The 24,958-nt window shown below is 41.0% G+C and overlaps 1 long non-coding RNA gene across 5 annotated transcripts; it reads left to right on the plus strand.

Annotated features, from left to right (window-relative positions):
• Window positions 1–11,705: 11,705 nt before the first annotated feature.
• On the plus strand, window positions 11,706–18,614 carry LOC148969491 (uncharacterized). Of its 5 annotated transcripts, XR_016149493.1 has the most exons (5): window positions 11,717–12,148; window positions 12,211–12,385; window positions 12,484–12,530; window positions 12,627–13,089; window positions 13,217–18,614. It is a non-coding gene; the product is annotated as an uncharacterized LOC148969491 (long non-coding RNA). The 5 variants fall into 5 exon arrangements; XR_016149495.1 differs by having other exon boundaries at window positions 11,706–12,385; window positions 13,214–18,614; XR_016149496.1 differs by having other exon boundaries at window positions 11,706–12,385; window positions 12,627–13,015; window positions 13,214–18,614.
• Window positions 18,615–24,958: the final 6,344 nt, after the last annotated feature.

Genomic DNA, 24,958 nt, shown 5'->3' on the forward strand with positions numbered 1-24,958 from the left:
AAGCCCCACGTTGGGCGCCATGTTTTACAGAGTGTGTGCTTTAATCTTAACACCTTTTAACCTTATTATTTATTATCCTCAGGTTAGGTCTAGTAAGTCAAATCTGCCCTAAATCATAAGCATTCGAATGGTATTTACAATTGTTCAGATGACTTCTCTGTGGTCAGTTCTTGCTTAAGGTTTATTAACAACACTGCTAGACGCTTACTTGTAATTAGCATTAGTTATTTATTAATGTAAATATTCTAGAAATAAAAGTTAGGGTCAAACTTAAATTCTTTATGCTGCAAAACTCTGGAATCTACTCCTGTGTAAGGGAAATCTTGATGGACCTCAGCTATGCTAATTATTTCCCATCTGTTTTCTGCTGTTATCTCGGGACGCTTGTCTCGAGAAAAATGATGTTCGTCAACTCCAGTTTGTCGGAGCTGCTGTACTGCACGTGGGAGTGAACAACATCAGGCTGAGGTTCTGAAGAAGTTCTACAGGAGCCTGATCGAGACGGTATGCAACACATCGCCTGAAGCAACGATCATCGTGTCTGGACCGCTTCCCATGTACAGACAAGGACAGGAAAGGTTCAGTAGATTATTTGCACACCTAATAAATAGTAAGTCAAAGTCCAAATCGCAGTCTTTGTTGTCCAAACTTAATTGATATGTTTAGTGTCGAACATTATATTGAAACTGTGTCTATTCCTCGTTTAGTGACGCCTGTGGAGAGACGACTCTGCCTGTGAGCTGCTGGATTGGCGGTCAGCGCTTGAAACATCACAAGCCGATGTTCACTAGTCAGTGGTTAGTTACTCTTTGACTCTGACTTCGTCTACTCCATGCGTTTCTCTGCCCAGAAGGACGCGATCATCTCTGGCTTCATTCAGTCCGGCACAGACAACACCATGGATCACACAGCGGAAGACACGAGCCAGGACCAGAGCTAGAACCTCTCTGCCGCCCCTCCCGGTCTTCGAGATCTCGACCCGAAACGCTTCTCCCCTCTTCGCGAGTCGAAAAGCGATGACGCCGTGATAAGCAGCACGTCCATGATCCGTCATGTCCGTGCTACCTCAGGTAAGGATAAGGTGTGCACTCACTGCTTTCCTGGTGCTCGTGTTCTTGATGTTGCTGCACAGGTTCCCGAGATCCTGAACGGTGATGAGCACGTCTGAGCTGTTGTGTTGAACGTGGGAGCGAACGACATCAGGCTGAGGTTCTGAAGGACTACAGGAGCCTAATCGAGACGGTACGCAACACATCGCCTGAAGTAACGAGCCTTGCACATCTAACCCTTTCTGTGTCTTCTTTAATCTTTTCTAGATTCTTTTTTAAAGATAAATCAATTAGAAGACGACTAATGAAACTTAGTCGAAAAAAAAATACATTTCTAATCCTTAAGCATATCCACGCACATGCTATTTAGCAGGCGCTGAACTGTTCAATTACTGGCCAGAATTGAACAGTTAAAGCCCCACGTTGGGCGCCATGTTTTACAGAGTGTGTGCTTTAATCTTAACATATTTTTAACCTTATTATTTATTATCCTCAGGTTAGGTCGAGTAAGTCAAATCTGCCCTAAATCATAAGCATTCGAATGGTATTTACAATTGTTCAGATGACTTCTCTGTGGTCAGTTCTTGCTTAAGGTTTATTAACAACACTGCTAGACGCTTACTTGTAATTAGCATTAGTTATTTATTAATGTAAATATTCTAGAAATAAAAGTTAGGGTCAAACTTAAATTCTTTATGCTGCAAAACTCTGGAATCTACTCCTGTGTAAGGGAAATCTTTATGGACCTCAGCTATGCTAATTATTTCCCATCTGTTTTCTGCTGTTATCTCGGGACGCTTGTCTCGAGAAAAATGATGTTCGTCAACTCCAGTTTGTCGGAGCTGCTGTACTGCACGTGGGAGTGAACAACATCAGGCTGAGGTTCTGAAGAAGTTCTACAGGACCCTGATCGAGACGGTATGCAACACATCGCCTGAAGCAACGATCATCGTGTCTGGACCGCTTCCCACATACAGACAAGGACAGGAAAGGTTCAGTAGATTATTTGCACACACCTAATAAATAGTAAGCCAAAGTCCAAATCACAGTCTTTGTTGTCCAAACTTAATTGATATGTTTAGTGTCGAACATTATATTGAAACTGTGTCTATTCCTCGTTTAGTGACGCCTGTGGAGAGACGACTCTGCCTGTGGAGAGACGACTCTGCCTGTGGAGAGACGACTCTGCCTGTGAGCTGCTGGATTGGCGGTCAGCGCTTGAAACATCACAAGCCGATGTTCACTAGTCAGTGGTTCGTTACTCTTTGACTCTGACTTCGTCTACTCCATGCGTTTCTCTGCCCAGGAGGACGCGATCATCTCTGGCTTCATTCACTCTGGCACGACACAACACCATGGATCACACAGCGGAAGACACGAGCCAGCACCAGAGCTAGAACCTCTCCGCCGCCCCTCCCGGTCTTCGAGATCTCGACCCGGAACCGCTTCTCCCCTCTTCGCGAGTCCGAACGCGACGCCACCGTGATCATGGGCACGTCCATGGTCCGTCATGTCTGTGCTAGCTCAGGTAAGGATAAGGTGCACACTCACTGCTATCTTGGTGCTCATGTTCTTGATGTTGCTGCACAGGTTCCTGAGATCCTGAACGGTTATGAGCGCGTCGGAGCTGTTATGCTGAACTCGGGAGCGAACGACATCAGGCTGAGGTTCTGAAGAAGGACTACAGGAGCCTGGTCAAGACTGTACGCAACACATCGCCTGAAGCAACGATCATGTTTGGAGTGCTTCCCACTTACAGACATGACTAGTAAGTCAAAGTCCAAATCACAGTTTTTGTTGTCCAAACTTAATTGATATTCTTAGTGTGGAACATTATATTGAAACTGTCTATTCCTCGTTTAGTGACGCCTGTGGAGAGACGACTCTGCCTGTGAGCTGCTGGATTGGCGGTCAGCGCTTGAAACATCACAAGCCGATGTTCACTAGTCAGTGGTTAGTTACTCTTTGACTCTGACTTCGTCTACTCCATGCGTTTCTCTGCCCAGAAGGACGTGATCATCTCTGGCTTCATTCAGTCCGGCACAGACAACACCATGGATCACACAGCGGAAGACACGAGCCAGGACCAGAGCTAGAACCTCTCTGCCGCCCCTCCCGGTCTTCGAGATCTCGACCCGAAACGCTTCTCCCCTCTTCGCGAGTTGAAAAGCGATGACGCCGTGATAAGCGGCACGTCCATGATCCGTCATGTCCGTGCTACCTCAGGTAAGGATAAGGTGTGCACTCACTGCTTTCCTGGTGCTCGTGTTCTTGATGTTGCTGTACAGGTTCCCGAGATCCTGAACGGTGATGAGCACGTCTGAGCTGTTGTGCTGAACGTGGGAGCGAACGACATCAGGCTGAGGTTCTGAAGGACTACAGGAGCCTAATCGAGACGGTACGCAACACATCGCCTGAAGTAACGAGCCTTGCACATCTAACCCTTTCTGTGTCTTCTTTAATCGTTTCTAGATTCTTTTTTAAAGATAAATCAATTAGAAGACGACTAATGAAACTTAGTCGAAAAAAAAAATACATTTCTAATCCTTAAGCATATCCACGCACATGCTATTTAGCAGGCGCTGAACTGTTCAATTACTGGCCAGAATTGAACAGTTAAAGCCCCACGTTGGGCGCCATGTTTTACAGAGTGTGTGCTTTAATCTTAACACCTTTTAACCTTATTATTTATTATCCTCAGGTTAGGTCTAGTAAAATCTGCCCTAAATCATAAGCATTCGAATGGTATTTACAATTGTTCAGATGACTTCTCTGTGGTCAGTTCTTGCTTAAGGTTTATTAACACTGCTAGACGATTACTTGTAATTAGCATTAGTTATTTATTAATGTAAATATTCTAGAAATAAAAGTTAGGGTCAAACTTAAATTCTTTATGCTGCAAAACTCTGGAATCTACTCCTGTGTAAGGGAAATCTTTATGGACCTCAGCTATGTTAATTATTTCCCATCTGTTTTCTGCTGTTATCTCGGGACGCTTGTCTCGAGAAAAATGATGTTCGTCAACTCCAGTTTGTCGGAGCTGTTGTACTGCACGTGGGAGTGAAAAACATCAGGCTGAGGTTCTGAAGAAGTTCTACAGGACCCTGATCGAGACGGTATGCAACACATCGCCTGAAGCAACGATCATCGTGTCTGGACCGCTTCCCATGTACAGACAAGGACAGGAAAGGTTCAGTAGATTATTTGCGCACACCTAATAAATAGTAAGTCAAAGTCCAAATCACAGTCTTTGTTGTCCAAACTTAATTGATATGTTTAGTGTCGAACATTATATTGAAACTGTGTCTGTTCCTCGTTTAGTGACGCCTGTGGAGAGACGACTCTGCCTGTGGAGAGACGACTCTGCCTGTGGAGAGACGACTCTGCCTGTGGAGAGACGACTATGCCTGTGAGCTGCTGGATTGGCGGTCCGCGCTTGAAACATCACACGCCGATGCTCACAAGTCAGTGGTTAGTTACTCTTTGACTCTGACTTCGTCCACTCCATGCGTTTCTCTGCCCAGAAGGACGCGATCATCTCTGGCTTCATTCAGTCCGGCACAGACAACACCATGGATCACACAGCGGAAGACACGAGTCAGGACCAGAGCTAGAACCTCTCTGCCGCCCCTCCCGGTCTTCGAGATCTCGACCCGAAACGCTTCTCCCCTCTTCGCGAGTCGAAAAGCGATGACGCCGTGATAAGCGGCACGTCCATGATCCGTCATGTCCGTGCTACCTCAGGTAAGGATAAGGTGTGCACTCACTGCTTTCCTGGTGCTCGTGTTCTTGATGTTGCTGCACAGGTTCCCGAGATCCTGAACGGTGATGAGCACGTCTGAGCTGTTGTGTTGACTATGGGAGCGAACGACATCAGGCTGAGGTTCTTAAGGACTACAGGAGCTTAATCGAGACGGTACGCAACACATCGCCTGAAGTAACGAGCCTTGCACATCTAACCCTTTCTGTGTCTTCTTTAATCTTTTCTAGATTCTTTTTTAAAGATAAATCAATTAGAAGACGACTAATGAAACTTAGTCGAAAAAAAAAATACATTTCTAATCCTTAAGCATATCCACGCACATGCTATTTAGCAGGCGCTGAACTGTTTAATTACTGGCCAGAATTGAACAGTTAAAGCCCCACGTTGGGCGCCATGTTTTACAGAGTGTGTGCTTTAATCTTAACACCTTTTAACCTTATTATTTATTATCCTCAGGTTAGGTCTAGTAAGTCAAATCTGCCCTAAATCATTAGCATTCGAATGGTATTTACAATTGTTCAGATGACTTCTCTGTGGTCAGTTCTTGCTTAAGGTTTATTAACAACACTGTTAGACGCTTACTTGTAACTAGCATTAGTTATTTATTAATGTAAATATTCTAGAAATAAAAGTTAGGGTCAAACTTAAATTCTTTATGCTGCAAAACTCTGGAATCTACTCCTGTGTAAGGGAAATCTTTATGGACCTCAGCTATGCTAATTATTTCCCATCTGTTTTCTGCTGTTATCTCGGGACGCTTGTCTCGAGAAAAATGATGTTCGTCAACTCCAGTTTGTCGGAGCTGCTGTACTGCACGTGGGAGTGAACAACATCAGGCTGAGGTTCTGAAGAAGTTCTACAGGAGCCTGATCGAGACGGTATGCAACACATCGCCTGAAGCAACGATCATCGTGTCTGGACCGCTTCCCACATACAGACAAGGACAGGAAAGGTTCAGTAGATTATTTGCACACACCTAATAAATAGTAAGTCAAAGTCCAAATCACAGTCTTTGTTGTCCAAACTTAATTGATATGTTTAGTGTCGAACATTATATTGAAACTGTGTCTATTCCTCGTTTAGTGACGCCTGTGGAGAGACGACTCTGCCTGTGAGCTGCTGGATTGGCGGTCCGCGCTTGAAACATCACACGCCGATGCTCACAAGTCAGTGGTTAGTTACTCTTTGACTCTGACTTCGTCTACTCCATGCGTTTCTCTGCCCAGGAGGACGCGATCATCTCTGGCTTCATTCACTCTGGCACGACACAACACCATGGATCACACAGCGGAAGACACGAGCCAGCACCAGAGCTAGAACCTCTCCGCCGCCCCTCCCGGTCTTCGAGATCTCGACCCGGAACCGCTTCTCCCCTCTTCGCGAGTCCGAATGCGACGCCACCGTGATCATGGGCATGTCCATGGTCCGTCATGTCTATGCTAGCTCAGGTAAGGATAAGGTGCACACTCACTGCTATCTTGGTGCTCATGTTCTTGATGTTGCTGCACAGGTTCCTGAGATCCTGAACGGTTATGAGCGCGTCGGAGCTGTTATGCTGAACTCGGGAGCGAACGACATCAGGCTGAGGTTCTGAAGGACTACAGGAGCCTGGTCAAGACTACGCAACACATCGCCTGAAGCAACGATCATGTTTGGACTGCTTCCCACTTACAGACATGACTAGTAAGTCAAAGTCCAAATCACAGTTTTTGTTGTCCAAACTTAATTGATATGCTTAGTGTGGAACATTATATTGAAACTGTCTATTCCTCGTTTAGTGACGCCTGTGGAGAGACGACTCTGCCTGTGAGCTGCTGGATTGGCGGTCAGCGCTTGAAACATCACAAGCCGATGTTCACTAGTCAGTGGTTAGTTACTCTTTGACTCTGACTTCGTCTACTCCATGCGTTTCTCTGCCCAGAAGGACGCGATCATCTCTGGCTTCATTCAGTCCGGCACAGACAACACCATGGATCACACAGCGGAAGACACGAGCCAGGACCAGAGCTAGAACCTCTCTGCCGCCCCTCCCGGTCTTCGAGATCTCGACCCGAAACGCTTCTCCCCTCTTCGCGAGTCGAAAAGCGATGACGCCGTGGTAAGCGGCACGTCCATGATCCGTCATGTCCGTGCTACCTCAGGTAAGGTTACGGTGTGCACTCACTGCTTTCCTGGTGCTCGTGTTCTTGATGTTGCTGCACAGGTTCCCGAGGTCCTGAACGGTAATGAGCACGTCTGAGCTGTTGTGTTAAACGTGGGAGCGAACGACATCAGGCTGAGGTTCTGAGGGACTACAGGAGCCTAATCGAGACGGTACGCAACACATCGCCTGAAGTAACGAGCCTTGCACATCTAACCCTTTCTGTGTCTTCTTTAATCTTTTCTAGATTCTTTTTTAAAGATAAATCAATTAGAAGGCGACTAATGAAACTAAGTCGAAAAAAAAAATACATTTCTAATCCTTAAGCATATCCACGCACATGCTATTTAGCAGGCGCTGAACTGTTCAATTACTGGCCAGAATTGAACAGTTAAAGCCCCACGTTGGGCGCCATGTTTTACAGAGTGTGTGCTTTAATCTTAACACCTTTTAACCTTATTATTTATTATCCTCAGGTTAGGTCTAGTAAGTCAAATCTGCCCTAAATCATAAGCATTCGAATGGTATTTACAATTGTTCAGATGACTTCTCTGTGGTCAGTTCTTGCTTAAGGTTTATTAACAACACTGCTAGACGCTTACTTGTAATTAGCATTAGTTATTTATTAATGTAAATATTCTAGAAATAAAAGTTAGGGTCAAACTTAAATTCTTTATGCTGCAAAACTCTGGAATCTACTCCTGTGTAAGGGAAATCATTATGGACATCAGCTATGCTAATTATTTCCCATCTGTTTTCTGCTGTTATCTCGGGGCGCTTGTCTCGAGAAAAATGATGTTCGTCAACTCCAGTTTGTCGGAGCTGCTGTACTGCACGTGGGAGTGAACAACATCAGGCTGAGGTTCTGAAGAAGTTCTACAGGAGCCTGATCGAGACGGTATGCAACACATCGCCTGAAGCAACGATCATCGTGTCTGGACCGCTTCCCACGTACAGACAAGGACAGGAAAGGTTCAGTAGATTATTTGCACACACCTAATAAATAGTAAGTCAAAGTCCAAATCACAGTCTTTGTTGTCCAAACTTAATTGATATGTTTAGTGTCGAACATTATATTGAAACTGTGTCTATTCCTCGTTTAGTGACGCCTGTGGAGAGACGACTCTGCCTGTGAGCTGCTGGATTGGCGGTCCGCGCTTGAAACATCACACGCCGATGCTCACAAGTCAGTGTTTGGTTACTCTTTGACTTTGACTTCGTCTACTTCATGCGTTTCTCTGCCCAGGAGGACGCGATCATCTCTGGCTTCATTCAGTCCAGCACCGACAACACCATGGATCACACAGCGGAAGACACGAGCCAGGACCAGAGCTAGAACCTCTCTGCCGCCCCTCCTGGTCTTCGAGATCTCGACCCGGAACCGCTTCTCCCCTCTTCGCGAGTCGGAACGCGATGACGCCGTGATCATGGGCACGTCCATGATCCGTCATGTCCGTGCTACCTCAGGTAAGGATAAGGTGCGCACTCACTGCTTTCCTGGTGCTCATGTTCTTGATATTGCTGCACAGGTTCCTGAGATCCTGAACAGTGATGAGCGCGTCGGAGCTGTTTTGCTGAACGTGGGAGCGAAAGACATCAGGCTGAGGTTCTGAAGGACTACAGGAGCCTGGTCGAGACGGTACGCAACACATCGCCTGAAGCAACGATCATCGTGTCTGGACCGCTTCCCATGTACAGACAAGGACAGGAAAGGTTCAGTAGATTATTTGCGCACACCTAATAAATAGTAAGTCAAAGTCCAAATCACAGTCTTTGTTGTCCAAACTTAATTGATATGTTTAGTGTCGAACAATATATTGAAACTGTGTCTATTCCTCGTTTAGTGAAGCCTGTGGAGAGACGACTCTGCCTGTGGAGAGACGACTCTGCCTGTGAGCTGCTGGATTGGCGGTCCGCGCTTGAAACATCACACGCCGATGCTCACAAGTCAGTGGTTCGTTACTCTTTGACTCTGACTTCGTCTACTCCATGCGTTTCTCTGCCCAGAAGGACGCGATCATCTCTGGCTTCATTCAGTCCGGCACAGACAACACCATGGATCACACAGCGGAAGACACGAGCCAGGACCAGAGCTAGAACCTCTCTGCCGCCCCTCCTGGTCTTCGAGATCTCGACCCGAAACGCTTCTCCCCTCTTCGCGAGTCGAAAAGCGATGACGCCGTGATAAGCGGCACGTCCATGATCCGTCATGTCCGTGCTACCTCAGGTAAGGATAAGGTGTGCACTCACTGCTTTCCTGGTGCTCGTGTTCTTGATGTTGCTGCACAGGTTCCTGAGATCCTGAACGGTGATGAGCACGTCTGAGCTGTTGTGTTGAACGTGGGAGCGAACGACATCAGGCTGAGGTTCTGAAGGACTACAGGAGCCTAATCGAGACGGTACGCAACACATCGCCTGAAGTAACGAGCCTTGCACATCTAACCCTTTTTGTGTCTTCTTTAATCTTTTCTAGATTCTTTTTTAAAGATAAATCAATTAGAAGACGACTAATGAAGCTTAGTCGAAAAAAAAAATACATTTCTAATCCTTAAGCATATCCACGCACATGCTATTTAGCAGGCGCTGAACTGTTCAATTACTGGCCAGAATTGAACAGTTAAAGCCCCACGTTGGGCGCCATGTTTTACAGAGTGTGTGCTTTAATCTTAACACCTTTTAACCTTATTATTTTTTTTATCCTCAGGTTAGGTCTAGTAAGTCAAATCTGCCCTAAATCATAAGCATTCGAATGGTATTTACAATTGTTCAGATGACTTCTCTGTGGTCAGTTCTTGCTTAAGGTTTATTAACACTGCTAGACGATTACTTGTAATTAGCATTAGTTATTTATTAATGTAAATATTCTAGAAATAAAAGTTAGGGTCAAACTTAAATTCTTTATGCTGCAAAACTCTGGAATCTACTCCTGTGTAAGGGAAATCTTTATGGACCTCAGCTATGCTAATTATTTCCCATCTGTTTTCTGCTGTTATCTCGGGACGCTTGTCTCGAGAAAAATGATGTTCGTCAACTCCAGTTTGTCGGAGCTGCTGTACTGCACGTGGGAGTGAACAACATCAGGCTGAGGTTCTGAAGAAGTTCTACAGGACCCTGATCGAGACGGTATGCAACACATCGCCTGAAGCAACGATCATCGTGTCTGGACCGCTTCCCATGTACAGACAAGGACAGGAAAGGTTCAGTAGATTATTTGTGCGCACCTAATAAATAGTAAGTCAAAGTCCAAATCACAGTCTTTGTTGTCCAAACTTAATTGATATGTTTAGTGTCGAACATTATATTGAAACTGTGTCTATTCCTCGTTTAGTGAAGCCTGTGGAGAGACGACTCTGCCTGTGGAGAGACGACTCTGCCTGTGAGCTGCTGGATTGGCGGTCCGCGCTTGAAACATCACACGCCGATGCTCACAAGTCAGTGGTTAGTTACTCTTTGACTGACTTCGTCTACTCCATGCGTTTCTCTGCCCAGAAGGACGCGATCATCTCTGGCTTCATTCAGTCCGGCACAGACAACACCATGGATCACACAGCGGAAGACACGAGCCAGGACCAGAGCTAGAACCTCTCTGCCGCCCCTCCCGGTCTTCGAGATCTCGACCCGAAACGCTTCTCCCCTCTTCGCGAGTCGAAAAGCGATGACGCCGTGATAAGCGGCACGTCCATGATCCGTCATGTCCGTGCTACCTCAGGTAAGGTTACGGTGTGCACTCACTGCTTTCCTGGTGCTCGTGTTCTTGATGTTGCTGCACAGGTTCCCGAGATCCTGAACGGTGATGAGCACGTCTGAGCTGCTGTGTTGAACATGGGAGCGAACGACATCAGGCTGAGGTTCTTAAGGACTACAGGAGCTTAATCGAGACGGTACGCAACACATCGCCTGAAGTAACGAGCCTTGCACTTCTAACCCTTTCTGTGTCTTCTTTAATAGTTTCTAGATTCTTTTTAAAAGATAAATCAATTAGAAGACGACTAATGAAACTTAGTCGAAAAAAAAATACATTTCTAATCCTTAAGCATATCCACGCACATGCTATTTAGCAGGCGCTGAACTGTTCAATTACTGGCCAGAATTGAACAGTTAAAGCCCCATGTTGGGCGCCATGTTTTACAGAGTGTGTGCTTTAATCTTAACACCTTTTAACCTTATTATTTATTATCCTCAGGTTAGGTCTAGTAAGTCAAATCTGCCCTAAATCATAAGCATTCGAATGGTATTTACAATTGTTCAGATGACTTCTCTGTGGTCAGTTCTTGCTTAAGGTTTATTAACAACACTGTTAGACGCTTACTTGTAATTAGCATTAGTTATTTATTAATGTAAATATTCTAGAAATAAAAGTTAGGGTCAAACTTAAATTCTTTATGCTGCAAAACTCTGGAATCTACTCCTGTGTAAGGGAAATCTTTATGGACCTCAGCTATGCTAATTATTTCCCATCTGTTTTCTGCTGTTATCTCGGGACGCTTGTCTCGAGAAAAATGATGTTCGTCAACTCCAGTTTGTCGGAGCTGCTGTACTGCACGTGGGAGTGAACAACATCAGGCTGAGGTTCTGAAGAAGTTCTACAGGAGCCTGATCGAGACGGTATGCAACACATCGCCTGAAGCAACGATCATCGTGTCTGGACCGCTTCCCATGTACAGACAAGGACAGGAAAGGTTCAGTAGATTATTTGCGCACACCTAATAAATAGTAAGTCAAAGTCCAAATCACAGTCTTTGTTGTCCAAACTTAATTGATATGTTTAGTGTCAAACATTATATTGAAACTGTGTCTATTCCTCGTTTAGTGACGCCTGTGGAGAGACGACTCTGCCTGTGGAGAGACGACTCTGCCTGTGAGCTGCTGGATTGGCGGTCCGCGCTTGAAACATCACACGCCGATGCTCACAAGTCAGTGTTTGGTTACTCTTTGACTTTGACTTCGTCTACTTCATGCGTTTCTCTGCCCAGGAGGACGCGATCATCTCTGGCTTCATTCAGTCCGGCACCGACACAACACCATGGATCACACAGCGGAAGACATGAGCCAGCACCAGAGCTAGAACCTCTCCGCCACCCCTCCCGGTCTTCGAGATCTCGAACCGGAAACGCTTCTCCCCTCTTCGCGAGTCGGAACGCGACGACGCCGTGATAATCGGCACGTCCATGGTCCATCATGACCGTGCTACCTCAGGTAAGGATAACGTGCGCACTCACTGCTTTCCTGGTGCTCATGTTCTTGATGTCGCTGCACAGGTTCCCGAGATCCTGAATGGTGATGAGCGCGTCAGAGCTGTTGTGCTGAACGTGGGAGCGAACGACATCAGGCTGAGGTTCTGAAGGACTACAGGAGCCTGGTCGAGACGGTACGCAACACATTGCCTGAAGCAACGATCATGTCTGGACTGCTTCCCATTTACAGACATGACTAGTAAGTCAAAGTCCAAATCACAGTTTTTCTTGTCCAAACTTAATTGATATGCTTAGTGTGGAACATTTATATTGAAACTGTGTCTATTCCTCGTTTAGTGACGCCTGTGGAGAGACGACTCTGCCTGTGAGCTGCTGCATCTGCGGTCAGTGCTTGAAACATCACAAGCCGATGTTCACAAGTCAGTGGTTAGTTACTCTTTGACTCTGACTTTGTCCACTCCATGCGTTTCTCTGCCCAGGAGGACGTGATCATCTCTGGCTTCATTCACTTCGACACAACACCATGGATCATACAGCGGAAGACACGAGCCAGGACCAGAGCTAGAATCTCTCTGCCGCCCCTCCTGGTCTTCGAGATCTCGACCCGGAACCGCTTCTCCCCTCTTTGCGAGTCGGAACGCGATGACGCTGTGATCATCGGCACGTCCATGATCCGTCATTTCCGTGCTACCTCAGGTAAGGATAAGGTGTGCACTCACTGCTTTCCTGGTGCTCATGTTCTTGATATTGCTGCACAGGTTCCCGAGATCCTGAACGGTGATGAGCGCGTCGGAGCTGTTTTGCTGAACGTGGGAGCGAACGACATCAGGCTGAGGTTCTGAAGGACTACAGGAGCCTGGTCGAGACGGTACGCAACACATCGCCTGACGCAACGATCATTGTGTCTGAACCGCTTCCCTCTTACAGACAAGGATGGGAAAGGTTCAGTAGATTATTTGCACTAAATGAATTATTAATGTCATTGTGTAATGAACAGAAATTGCTCTTTGTAAATAATTGGAATCTGTTCTGGGAGAGACCTAGGCTCTATTATGCTTTACCTCAGCAGAATCGGAGCGGCTGTTCTGTCGGACATCTCCAAGACGTTACACACCTAATGACTAGTAAGTCAAAGTCGCTCCTTTGAAAGCAATGTTTCTCCTGGTTCCATCTCTTGGACTGATGTCTCTGCCTGTAAGGCTATCTTTTGCCATCCTAATATACGAGAATCACCCCATGTATATGGTTGTATAAAAGTCATGCTGGATTTTTCCTGGGCTTTTGCTGCCATAGCTTAGCCTCTTTGGAATAGACTTATTAGACTTTCAATCACCCTTCAACTTATTTCTTATGTGCACATCTAACCCGTTTTTGGTGTTAAATAATCTTTTCTAGATTAGTATCTTTTTTCGACTAAGTTTGTCTAGTCGTCTTCTATTTGGTGATGTATCTTTTTTTTCCAAAAAAAGAAAATAAATTTTTAATCCTTATGCATATCCACGCACATGCTATTTAGAAGGCACTTAACTGTTCAATTACTGGCCAGAATTGAACAGTTAAAGCCCCACGTTGGGCGCCATGTTTTACGGTGTGTGTGTGCGCCTTAATTTTAACACCTTTAACATTATTATTTATTATCCTCAGGTTAGGTCGACTAAGTCAAATCTGCCCTAAATCATAAGCATTCGAATGGTACTTACAATTTGTTCAGATGACTTCTCTGTGGTCAGTTCTTGCTTAAGGATTATTAACGACACTGTTCGACAATTGCTTGTAATTAACATTAGTTATTTATTAATATAAATATTCCAGAAATAAAAGTTAGGCTCAAACTTAAATTCTTTACGCTTAAACTCTGGAATATCCTTCCTGATATGGTTTGACGCTCTGACTCGCTGTAAAGTTTAAAACCAGACTAAAGACGCATCTCTTTAGCCAAGCATTCACATACTGCTTACCTTTTATTCATCTGTTGAATCAGATCGAATGCTTTTAACACTTTAAAACTTGAAGAGTCTGTAGGTTACTTGCATAGGTTGCGTAGTATTTACAGTCATTACTTTTCCTGTGTGTATTGCGTGAATGATGGGTGGTTGGGCAGATATTGTGTTATTGCGGTAGGTGGTATGCCATACGGAACTGTTGCCAATGAAACGCATTACCGCGACAGTGGGGCTCGACAGCCTTAGTCAAACGGGTTGGCGCGTATGGTTGGGTTGTGGAGAGTTTGTGAGTGTTTTTTAACATCTACTCCTGTGTAATGGAAATCATTATGAACATCAGCTATGCTAATTATTTCCCATCTGTTTTCTGCCGTTATCTCGGGACGCTTGTCCCGAGAAAAATGGCGTTCGTCAGCTCCAGTTTGTATCCAGCCTCTCATGGAGACTTCAGATGCCCCAACACCTGCAATGAGAAGACTAAATGCCTGTGAAGAGACGACTCAACACCTGTGAAAGATGACTCGACGCCTGTGGAAAGACGACTCAATGCTGGCGATATGTTATGCCCTTAATATTACATGATTATCCAAATGTAATTTTCCATGTACTTTTCTGTAATGCACTTTCTGTAAAGCTGCTTTGAAACAAGTATTGTGAAAGGACTATACAAACAAACTTGAATTCACTTGCAGGGCCAACAGACTTGACTTGTGTGGATCCTGACTTGTGTTTGGATCCTGACATGTGTTTGACTTGTGTGGATCTTGACTTGTGGGTCTTGACTTGTGTTTGACTTGTGTGGATCTTGACTTGTGGGTTTTGACTTGAGTGGATCTTGACTTGTGTTGATCTTGACTTGTGGGTCTTGACTTGTGTTTGACTTGAGTGGATCGTGACTTGTGGATCTTGACTTGTTTGACTTCAACCGTTGGAATTGGGTGGGTGGGTCTTGTGTTTGAGGAGGTGAAGGGTTGAAACCAACCCTGGACAACTCAGTCTAAGACCAAAAGTCAATCAACTGCAGGTGCAAATCAAAGTTACTTAAGCTACAATATATAGGGGTGTATCCCACTCACAAAGACTTTCTTTTTTCAGTTTTTTGTTTTTATTTATATTATACTAAATGTAATTTTTGTATTTATGGTTTTGCCTCTTGTTCCATTTAAGATCAAGTTTGTCTGTCCTTTTTTTAATCCCTTTCTAATTTGACCCTTTTGTCTGTCTTTGCATTTATGGTATATTTAGGTTTTTATTTTTATTGTTTTTTTAAATCATAGATCTTTCACTGTTTTCTAACATTTTCTGTCTGCTTTTTATGCCATTTTTGCCTTTCTTATATTGTAAAGCTTTGTATTGAAGTTGTAAACTTACTTTGTTGCATTTTGTTACACTTGATTTTGTTTGTTTTATTTTAATTTCTTTGTTTTTTTTTTACTTGGGTTATGGTCCATATTTGTTTCCTTGTTCTGTTTTTTTTAAAGCCTTTTGTTAACCTTTGTTTCTACTCTTGTATGATTTTATTTGTGCCCATATGCAACTTTGTGTAATTTGAAACACCCCATTTGTGAATCCTAACCTTTATTGGCATTTTTAAAATTACTTTAAGTTTTTGTGAGGTTTATAATCTGTTTTGGTTTATTTTGTGTTCCATTATCCTGTGTTGGCCGGTCCCTCCAGATGTTTAGACAATCCAGTCTGATGTCCTTCACATTCAGCCTCTCATTGATGCTGCTGCTGCTCCTCCTCCCCCCTCCTCTACCCGTGTCATCTAGTTAATGCGGCCTGTGTTTGTTGACTACTTTCAGCCCTTTGGTTCATCCTTCATTTTACCCTTTACACCTTGAGTCCACCTTTGTGCCAAGCCCCAGACTTGTGGCGGAGCTGGTAATCTGAGGCCCAAGACAGGTCGACAGAGTGAAAGTTAGGTTGATGCTCTATCAGGTCCTCCATGGGCAGTTATTGCCCTGCAGTGCAGTGGTCTTGTCTCTGCCCAGGTCCCCATCTCTAATGGCTCCATCTGAGTTGGTTGTCCACCGAGTTGTAACTGGCACATTCACCAAAGGTCCCACCTATCCTTTTATTGACTGTGTTTTGGCTCTACATCCCATCCTAAAGCAGCTTTGTCCACTTGACTTATTTTTGCTACTTTGTATTGTTTAACCTTGTTTTTTGTATTTCAGCACATTTTAGGTTTTTTATTTTAGGATTTTTTATGCCCTCTATATTTCAATCAGTCTGTCTTTTTTTCCTTTTGTACAGTATTTTATTTACTAACTTCTATTTAAACTTTGTTCTGTGCCCTTTATGGTCTTGTCTAAGCTATTCTAAGACAGAACAAAATAAAGTTGTCAAGCATAAAAGCTGCATGTCTCAGATTATTCTTCCTATTGCCCTTTAGTGTTTGTATTTCTGCTGTTTGCCTTTTATGCCTCTGCCAGTTAAGTCCCTTTTTTGTGCCCTGTTGTAGTGATGGTTTTTACATATTTGTTCCTTGTGGTGTTAGATTAAATTTGTAATACCCTTTATGCCTTAATGCTCCTTAATTTTTGTCTCTGGACTTATGTCCTTATCATGGTCTCAATGGCACTTTTTGAATTTGTGCATTTTTCCCTTTTTTTGTATTTTGATCTCTTGCCTTTGCATTTGAACAATCACTGCTCTTGTCTTTGCATTTTCCCTTAGCCTATTTTAGTTTTATTGGCTTTTTATGAGTGAATGTTTTCTATATATCTTTAATTTATGCTCATTGCCTTGTAAGCCATTGTGCTGTTTTATGGCCCAGTCCCATTGACCATTTTTTTGCCCATTCCTATTTTTCTGGAACAGTTGTATTTTGTATTTAAATGTACTTTATAAAAGGTTTGCCTTTACTGTTTGTGCGTTTTGTAAATGTATGTGCCTGTTTATTTTCTGACTGCCTTCTGTATGTTAGCATTAGTGGCTGTCTTACTACACCATTTTTCTGCTTTGATTCATCTCTATGTTCTTGTGCTGATTTTTATTTGTGCCTGATGCTGCTATTTCATTCAGCCTGTTTGAATTTTGTTCTCCCCGATGGGATGGTTGAGTTTTCTGGGTACTTGATTCATTTTCATGAACTTCTGGAAAACTGGAGATCTTTCTTTTCAAGTGTTCAGCTGCTGGACTTGGGTGGGTGGGACTTGTGTTGTACTTCAGTGGGTGGGTCTTGTCCAAGATTGATTTTTTTCACCCTGCACCTCATGAGTATCAACTGCAGGTGCAAATCAAAGTCACTTAAGCTACAATATATAGGGATGCCTCCCACGCAATATATAGGGATGCCTCCCGTGCAGACACTTTTTTTCTTAAGTGTTTTAGTTACATTGTACTAATTTTGTATTTATCTTAATTAAAAAATGGACAGACAAACTATGGTTTCTCCTCTTGTTCCATTTGAATTTCTATTTTATGACCCTTTTGTCTGTCTTTGCATTTATTTTATATTTAGATCTTTATTTTAAAGCATTGTTTTTATTGTTAATAAATATCTTTTAACTTGTTTCTTACATTATCTGTTACCTTTTATGCCATTGTTTGCCCCCTCTTATATTGTAAAGCTTTGTATGAAAGTTGTAAACTTGTCTTGTATTTTGTAACACTTTGTTTTGTTTTTCATTTTAGTTTTTAAACATTTTCAAAATGACTGTAAAGTACTTGTCGGGTTATAATCTTTTTTTTTTTATAACCCGTTATCCTGTGTTGGCCGGTCCCTCCAGCTGTTTAAACAGTCCAGTCTGATGTCCTTCTCACTCAGCATGAAGCCTCTCATTGATGCTCCTCCCGCCTCCTCTACCCATGTTATCTATTTAATGGGGCCTGTGTCTGCTGGCTCCTTGCAGCCTTTTGCCTCATCCTTCATTGCACCTTGGGTCAACCTTTGTATTCCAGATTACCAGCTCCGCCTAGGTGTTGATCCTCTGTCTTTGTGCCAAGCCCCAGACTTAACTTTCACTCTGTCGACCTATCCGTTCCACCATGGGCAGTTATCCCTCAAGCTGTATCGGGGGTCTTGCCTTATTCCTTCAACCTCTGTGGTTCTGCCTCTGCCCTGCAGTGCAGTGGTTTGTCTTGGGTCTTCAGCTCTGCCTAAATCCTCATCTCTAATGGCTCCATCTCATTTTGTTGTCCCCCGGGTTTTGCTTGGTCCATTTACCAAAGGTCCACCTATCCTTTTATTGACTGTGCTACGGCCCTACGTCCTGGTGACCTTGTTGGGGCTTCCTGCCATGTTCTGCCTCCCTATTCCCTCCATTATCTCCTCTGTGGTGGTTCCCTCTGTCAGCACCTCCCTTGGTCACAGCTCTCTCAAGCTCCATATCAAAATGTCAATCATCCTCTGTCTCTTATTTAATACTGTTTCAATTTCTTTTGATTTCTTCTAGTACTGTTGTATAATTCTGTTTCCTTTGTAAGTTTAGTTGTAACTAAATGCTCCTTTTTTATTTTTATGCTGTTGATTGACTTAAATCAAAAGCATAAATACAAAATAAAATATAAAATAAACGCATTGACTTTTAATGTATTTTTTTATTTTGGTGGGAAAGTTACTTTTTGAAAAGTTACTTTTTGAAAAGTTACTTTTTGAAAAGTTACTTTTTGAAAAGTTACTTTTTGGAAAGTTACTTTTTGGAAAGTTACTTTTTGGAAAGTTACTTTTTGGAAAGTTACTTTTTGGAAAGTTACTTTTTGGAAAGTTACTTTTTGGAAAGTTACTTTTTGGAAAGTTACTTTTTGGAAAGTTACTTTTTGGAAAGTTACTTTTTGAAAAGTTACTTTTTGGAAAGTTACTTTTTGGAAAGTTACTTTTTGGAAAGTTACTTTTTGAAAAGTTACTTTTTGAAAAGTTACTTTTTGAAAAGTTACTTTTTGAAAAGTTACTTTTTGAAAAGTTACTTTTTGAAAAGTTACTTTTTGAAAAGTTACTTTTTGAAAAGTTACTTTTTGAAAAGTTACTTTTTGAAAAGTTACTTTTTGAAAAGTTACTTTTTGAAAAGTTACTTTTTGAAAAGTTACTTTTTCGCTTTTGTACAGTATTTTATTTATTAACTTCTATTTAAACTTTTTGTTCTGTGCCCTTTATGGTGTTGTCTAACCTATTCTAAGACGGAACAAAATAAAGTTCTCAAGCGTAAAAGCTGCACGTCTCAGATTTTTCTTCCTTTGCATTCCTATATTCCCCTTTAGTGTTTGTATTTCTGCTGTTTGCCTTTTATGCGTCTGCCAGTTAAGTCCCTTTTTTGTGCCCTGTTGTAGTGATGATTTTTACATATTTATACATTGTGGTGTTTGATTAAAGGAGCATTAAGGCGTAAAGGGTATTACAAATTTAGTTTTGTCTCTGCACTTATGTCCTTATCGTGGTCTCAATGGCCCTTTTTGTATTTGTGCATTCTTCCCATCTTTGCATTTTCCATAAGCCTATTTTAGTTTTATTGGATTTTATGATTGAATGTTTTCTGTATATCTTTAATTTATGCTCCTTGTCTTGTAAGCCATTGTGCTGTTTTATGCCCATTCCTATTTTTCTGGAACAGTTGTATTTTGTATTTAAATGTACTTTATAAAAGGTTTGCCTTTACTGTTTGTGTGTTTTGTAAATGTATGTGCCTGTTTATATTCTGACTGCCTTCTGTATGTTAGCATTAGTGGCTGTCTTACTACACCATTTTTCTGCTTTGATTCATCTCTATGTTCTTGTGCTGATTTTTATTTGTGCCTGATGCTGCTATTTCATTCAGCCTGTTTGAATTTTGTTCTCCCCGATGGGATGGTTGAGTTTTCTGGGTACTTGATTCATTTTCATGAACTTCTGGAAAACTGGAGATCTTTCTTTTCAAGTGTTCAGCTGCTGGACTTGGGTGGGTGGGACTTGTGTTGTACTTCAGTGGGTGGGTCTTGTCCAAGATTGATTTTTCACCCTGCACCTCATGAGTATCAACTGCAGGTGCAAATCAAAGTCACTTAAGCTACAATATATAGGGATGCCTCCTGTGCAGACACTTTTTTTTTCTTAAGTGTTTTAGTTACATTGTACTAATTTTGTATTTATCTTAATTAAAAAAGGGACAGACAAACTATGGTTTCTCCTCTTGTTCCATTTGAATTTCTATTTTATGACCCTTTTGTCTGTCTTTGCATTTATTTTATATTTAGATCTTTATTTTAAAGCATTGTTTTTATTGTTAATAAATATCTTTTAACTTGTTTCTTACATTATCTGTTACCTTTTATACCATTGTTTGCCCCTTCTTATATTCTAAAGCTTTGTATGAAAGTTGTAAACTTGTCTTGTATTTTGTTACACTTTGTTTTTTTTTGATTTTAGTTTTTAAACATTTTCAAAATGACTGTAAAGTACTTGTCGGGTTATAATCTTTTTTTTTTTTATAACCCGTTATCCTGTGTTGGCCGGTCCCTCCAGCTGTTTAAACAGTCCAGTCTGATGTCCTTCTCACTCAGCATGAAGCCTCTCATTGATGCTCCTCCCGCCTCCTCTACCCATGTCATCTATTTAATGGGGCCTGTGTCTGCTGGCTCCTTGCAGCTTTTTGCCTCATCCTTCATTGCACCTTGGGTCAACCTTTGTATTCCAGATTACCAGCTCCGCCTAGGTGTTGATCCTCTGTCTTTGTGCCAAGCCCCAGACTTAACTTTCACTCTGTCGACCTATCCGTTCCACCATGGGCAGTTATCCCTCAAGCTGTATCGGGGGTCTTGCCTTATTCCTTCAACCTCTGTGGTTCTGCCTCTGCCCTGCAGTGCAGTGGTTTGTCTTGGGTCTTCAGCTCTGCCTAAATCCTCATCTCTAATGGCTCCATCTCATTTTGTTGTCCCCCGGGTTCTGCTTGGTCCATTTACCAAAGGTCCACCTATCCTTTTATTGACTGTGCTACGGCCCTACATCCTGGTGACCTTGTTGGGGCTTCCTGCCATGTTTTGCCTCCCTATTCCCTCCATTATCTCCTCTGTGGTGGTTCCCTCTGTCAGCACCTCCCTTGGTCACAGCTCTCTCAAGCTCAATATCAAAATGTCAATCATCCTCTGTCTCTTATTTAATACTGTTTCAATTTCTTTTGATTTCTTCTAGTACTGTTGTATATTTCTGTATCCTTTGTATATTTCTATTTCCTTTGTAAGTTTAGTTGTAACTAAATGCTCCTTTTTATTTTTATGCTGTTGATTGACTTAATGTGTTTATTTTATATTTTATTTTGTATTTATGCTTTTGATTTGATTTTTAATGTATTTTTTTATTTTGGTGGGAAAGTTACTTTTTGAAAAGTTACTTTTTGAAAAGTTACTTTTTGAAAAGTTACTTTTTGAAAAGTTACTTTTTGAAAAGTTACTTTTTGAAAAGTTACTTTTTGGAAAATTACTTTTGGAAAAGTTACTTTTTGGAAAGTTACTTTTTGGAAAGTTACTTTTTGGAAAGTTACTTTTTGAAAAGTTACTTTTTGAAAAGTTACTTTTTGAAAAGTTACTTTTTGAAAAGTTACTTTTTGAAAAGTTACTTTTTGAAAAGTTACTTTTTGAAAAGTTACTTTTTGAAAAGTTACTTTTTGAAAAGTTACTTTTTGAAAAGTTACTTTTTGAAAAGTTACTTTTTGAAAAGTTACTTTTTGAAAAGTTACTTTTTGAAAAGTTACTTTTTGAAAAGTTACTTTTTGGAAAGTTACTTTTTGGAAAGTTACTTTTTGGAAAGTTACTTTTTGGAAAGTTACTTTTTGGAAAGTTACTTTTTGGAAAGTTACTTTTTGGAAAGTTACTTTTTGGAAAGTTACTTTTTGGAAAGTTACTTTTTGGAAAGTTACTTTTTGGAAAGTTACTTTTTGGAAAGTTACTTTTTGGAAAGTTACTTTTTGGAAAGTTACTTTTTGGAAAGTTACTTTTTGAAAAGTTACTTTTTGAAAAGTTACTTTTTGAAAAGTTACTTTTTGAAAAGTTACTTTTTGAAAAGTTACTTTTTGAAAAGTTACTTTTTGAAAAGTTACTTTTTGAAAAGTTACTTTTTGAAAAGTTACTTTTTGAAAAGTTACTTTTTGAAAAGTTACTTTTTGAAAAGTTACTTTTTGAAAAGTTACTTTTTGAAAAGTTACTTTTTGAAAAGTTACTTTTTGAAAAGTTACTTTTTGAAAAGTTACTTTTTGAAAAGTTACTTTTTGAAAAGTTACTTTTTGAAAAGTTACTTTTTGAAAAGTTACTTTTTGAAAAGTTACTTTTTGAAAAGTTACTTTTTGAAAAGTTACTTTTTGGAAAGTTACTTTTTGGAAAGTTACTTTTTGGAAAGTTACTTTTTGGAAAGTTACTTTTTGGAAAGTTACTTTTTGGAAAGTTACTTTTTGAAAAGTTACTTTTTGAAAAGTTACTTTTTGAAAAGTTACTTTTTGAAAAGTTACTTTTTGAAAAGTTACTTTTTGAAAAGTTACTTTTTGAAAAGTTACTTTTTGAAAAGTTACTTTTTGAAAAGTTACTTTTTGAAAAGTTACTTTTTGAAAAGTTACTTTTTGAAAAGTTACTTTTTGAAAAGTTACTTTTTGAAAAGTTACTTTTTGAAAAGTTACTTTTTGAAAAGTTACTTTTTGAAAAGTTACTTTTTGAAAAGTTACTTTTTGAAAAGTTACTTTTTGAAAAGTTACTTTTTGAAAAGTTACTTTTTGAAAAGTTACTTTTTGAAAAGTTACTTTTTGAAAAGTTACTTTTTGAAAAGTTACTTTTTGAAAAGTTACTTTTTGAAAAGTTACTTTTTGAAAAGTTACTTTTTGAAAAGTTACTTTTTGAAAAGTTACTTTTTGAAAAGTTACTTTTTCGCTTTTGTACAGTATTTTATTTATTAACTTCTATTTAAACTTTTTGTTCTGTGCCCTTTATGGTGTTGTCTAACCTATTCTAAGACGGAACAAAATAAAGTTCTCAAGCGTAAAAGCTGCACGTCTCAGATTTTTCTTCCTTTGCATTCCTATATTCCCCTTTAGTGTTTGTATTTCTGCTGTTTGCCTTTTATGCGTCTGCCAGTTAAGTCCCTTTTTTGTGCCCTGTTGTAGTGATGATTTTTACATATTTATACATTGTGGTGTTTGATTAAAGGAGCATTAAGGCGTAAAGGGTATTACAAATTTAGTTTTGTCTCTGCACTTATGTCCTTATCGTGGTCTCAATGGCCCTTTTTGTATTTGTGCATTCTTCCCATCTTTGCATTTTCCATAAGCCTATTTTAGTTTTATTGGATTTTATGATTGAATGTTTTCTGTATATCTTTAATTTATGCTCCTTGTCTTGTAAGCCATTGTGCTGTTTTATGCCCATTCCTATTTTTCTGGAACAGTTGTATTTTGTATTTAAATGTACTTTATAAAAGGTTTGCCTTTACTGTTTGTGTGTTTTGTAAATGTATGTGCCTGTTTATATTCTGACTGCCTTCTGTATGTTAGCATTAGTGGCTGTCTTACTACACCATTTTTCTGCTTTGATTCATCTCTATGTTCTTGTGCTGATTTTTATTTGTGCCTGATGCTGCTATTTCATTCAGCCTGTTTGAATTTTGTTCTCCCCGATGGGATGGTTGAGTTTTCTGGGTACTTGATTCATTTTCATGAACTTCTGGAAAACTGGAGATCTTTCTTTTCAAGTGTTCAGCTGCTGGACTTGGGTGGGTGGGACTTGTGTTGTACTTCAGTGGGTGGGTCTTGTCCAAGGTTGATTTTTCACCCTGCACCTCATGAGTATCAACTGCAGGTGCAAATCAAAGTCACTTAAGCTACAATATATAGGGATGCCTCCTGTGCAGACACTTTTTTTTTCTTAAGTGTTTTAGTTACATTGTACTAATTTTGTATTTATCTTAATTAAAAAAGGGACAGACAAACTATGGTTTCTCCTCTTGTTCCATTTGAATTTCTATTTTATGACCCTTTTGTCTGTCTTTGCATTTATTTTATATTTAGATCTTTATTTTAAAGCATTGTTTTTATTGTTAATAAATATCTTTTAACTTGTTTCTTACATTATCTGTTACCTTTTATACCATTGTTTGCCCCTTCTTATATTCTAAAGCTTTGTATGAAAGTTGTAAACTTGTCTTGTATTTTGTTACACTTTGTTTTGTTTTTCATTTTAGTTTTTAAACATTTTCAAAATGACTGTAAAGTACTTGTCGGGTTATAATCTTTTTTTTTTTTATAACCCGTTATCCTGTGTTGGCCGGTCCCTCCAGCTGTTTAAACAGTCCAGTCTGATGTCCTTCTCACTCAGCATGAAGCCTCTCATTGATGCTCCTCCCGCCTCCTCTACCCATGTCATCTATTTAATGGGGCCTGTGTCTGCTGGCTCCTTGCAGCCTTTTGCCTCATCCTTCATTGCACCTTGGGTCAACCTTTGTATTCCAGATTACCAGCTCCGCCTAGGTGTTGATCCTCTGTCTTTGTGCCAAGCCCCAGACTTAACTTTCACTCTGTCGACCTATTCGTTCCACCATGGGCAGTTATCCCTCAAGCTGTATCGGGGGTCTTGCCTTATTCCTTCAACCTCTGTGGTTCTGCCTCTGCCCTGCAGTGCAGTGGTTTGTCTTGGGTCTTCAGCTCTGCCTAAATCCTCATCTCTAATGGCTCCATCTCATTTTGTTGTCCCCCGGGTTCTGCTTGGTCCATTTACCAAAGGTCCACCTATCCTTTTATTGACTGTGCTACGGCCCTACATCCTGGTGACCTTGTTGGGGCTTCCTGCCATGTTTTGCCTCCCTATTCCCTCCATTATCTCCTCTGTGGTGGTTCCCTCTGTCAGCACCTCCCTTGGTCACAGCTCTCTCAAGCTCAATATCAAAATGTCAATCATCCTCTGTCTCTTATTTAATA

The sequence above is a fragment of the Pimephales promelas genome, chromosome 23 (assembly GCF_988280905.1).
Source record: "Pimephales promelas chromosome 23, fPimPro1.hap1.1, whole genome shotgun sequence".
NCBI classification, from domain to species: Eukaryota; Metazoa; Chordata; class Actinopteri; order Cypriniformes; family Leuciscidae; genus Pimephales; species Pimephales promelas.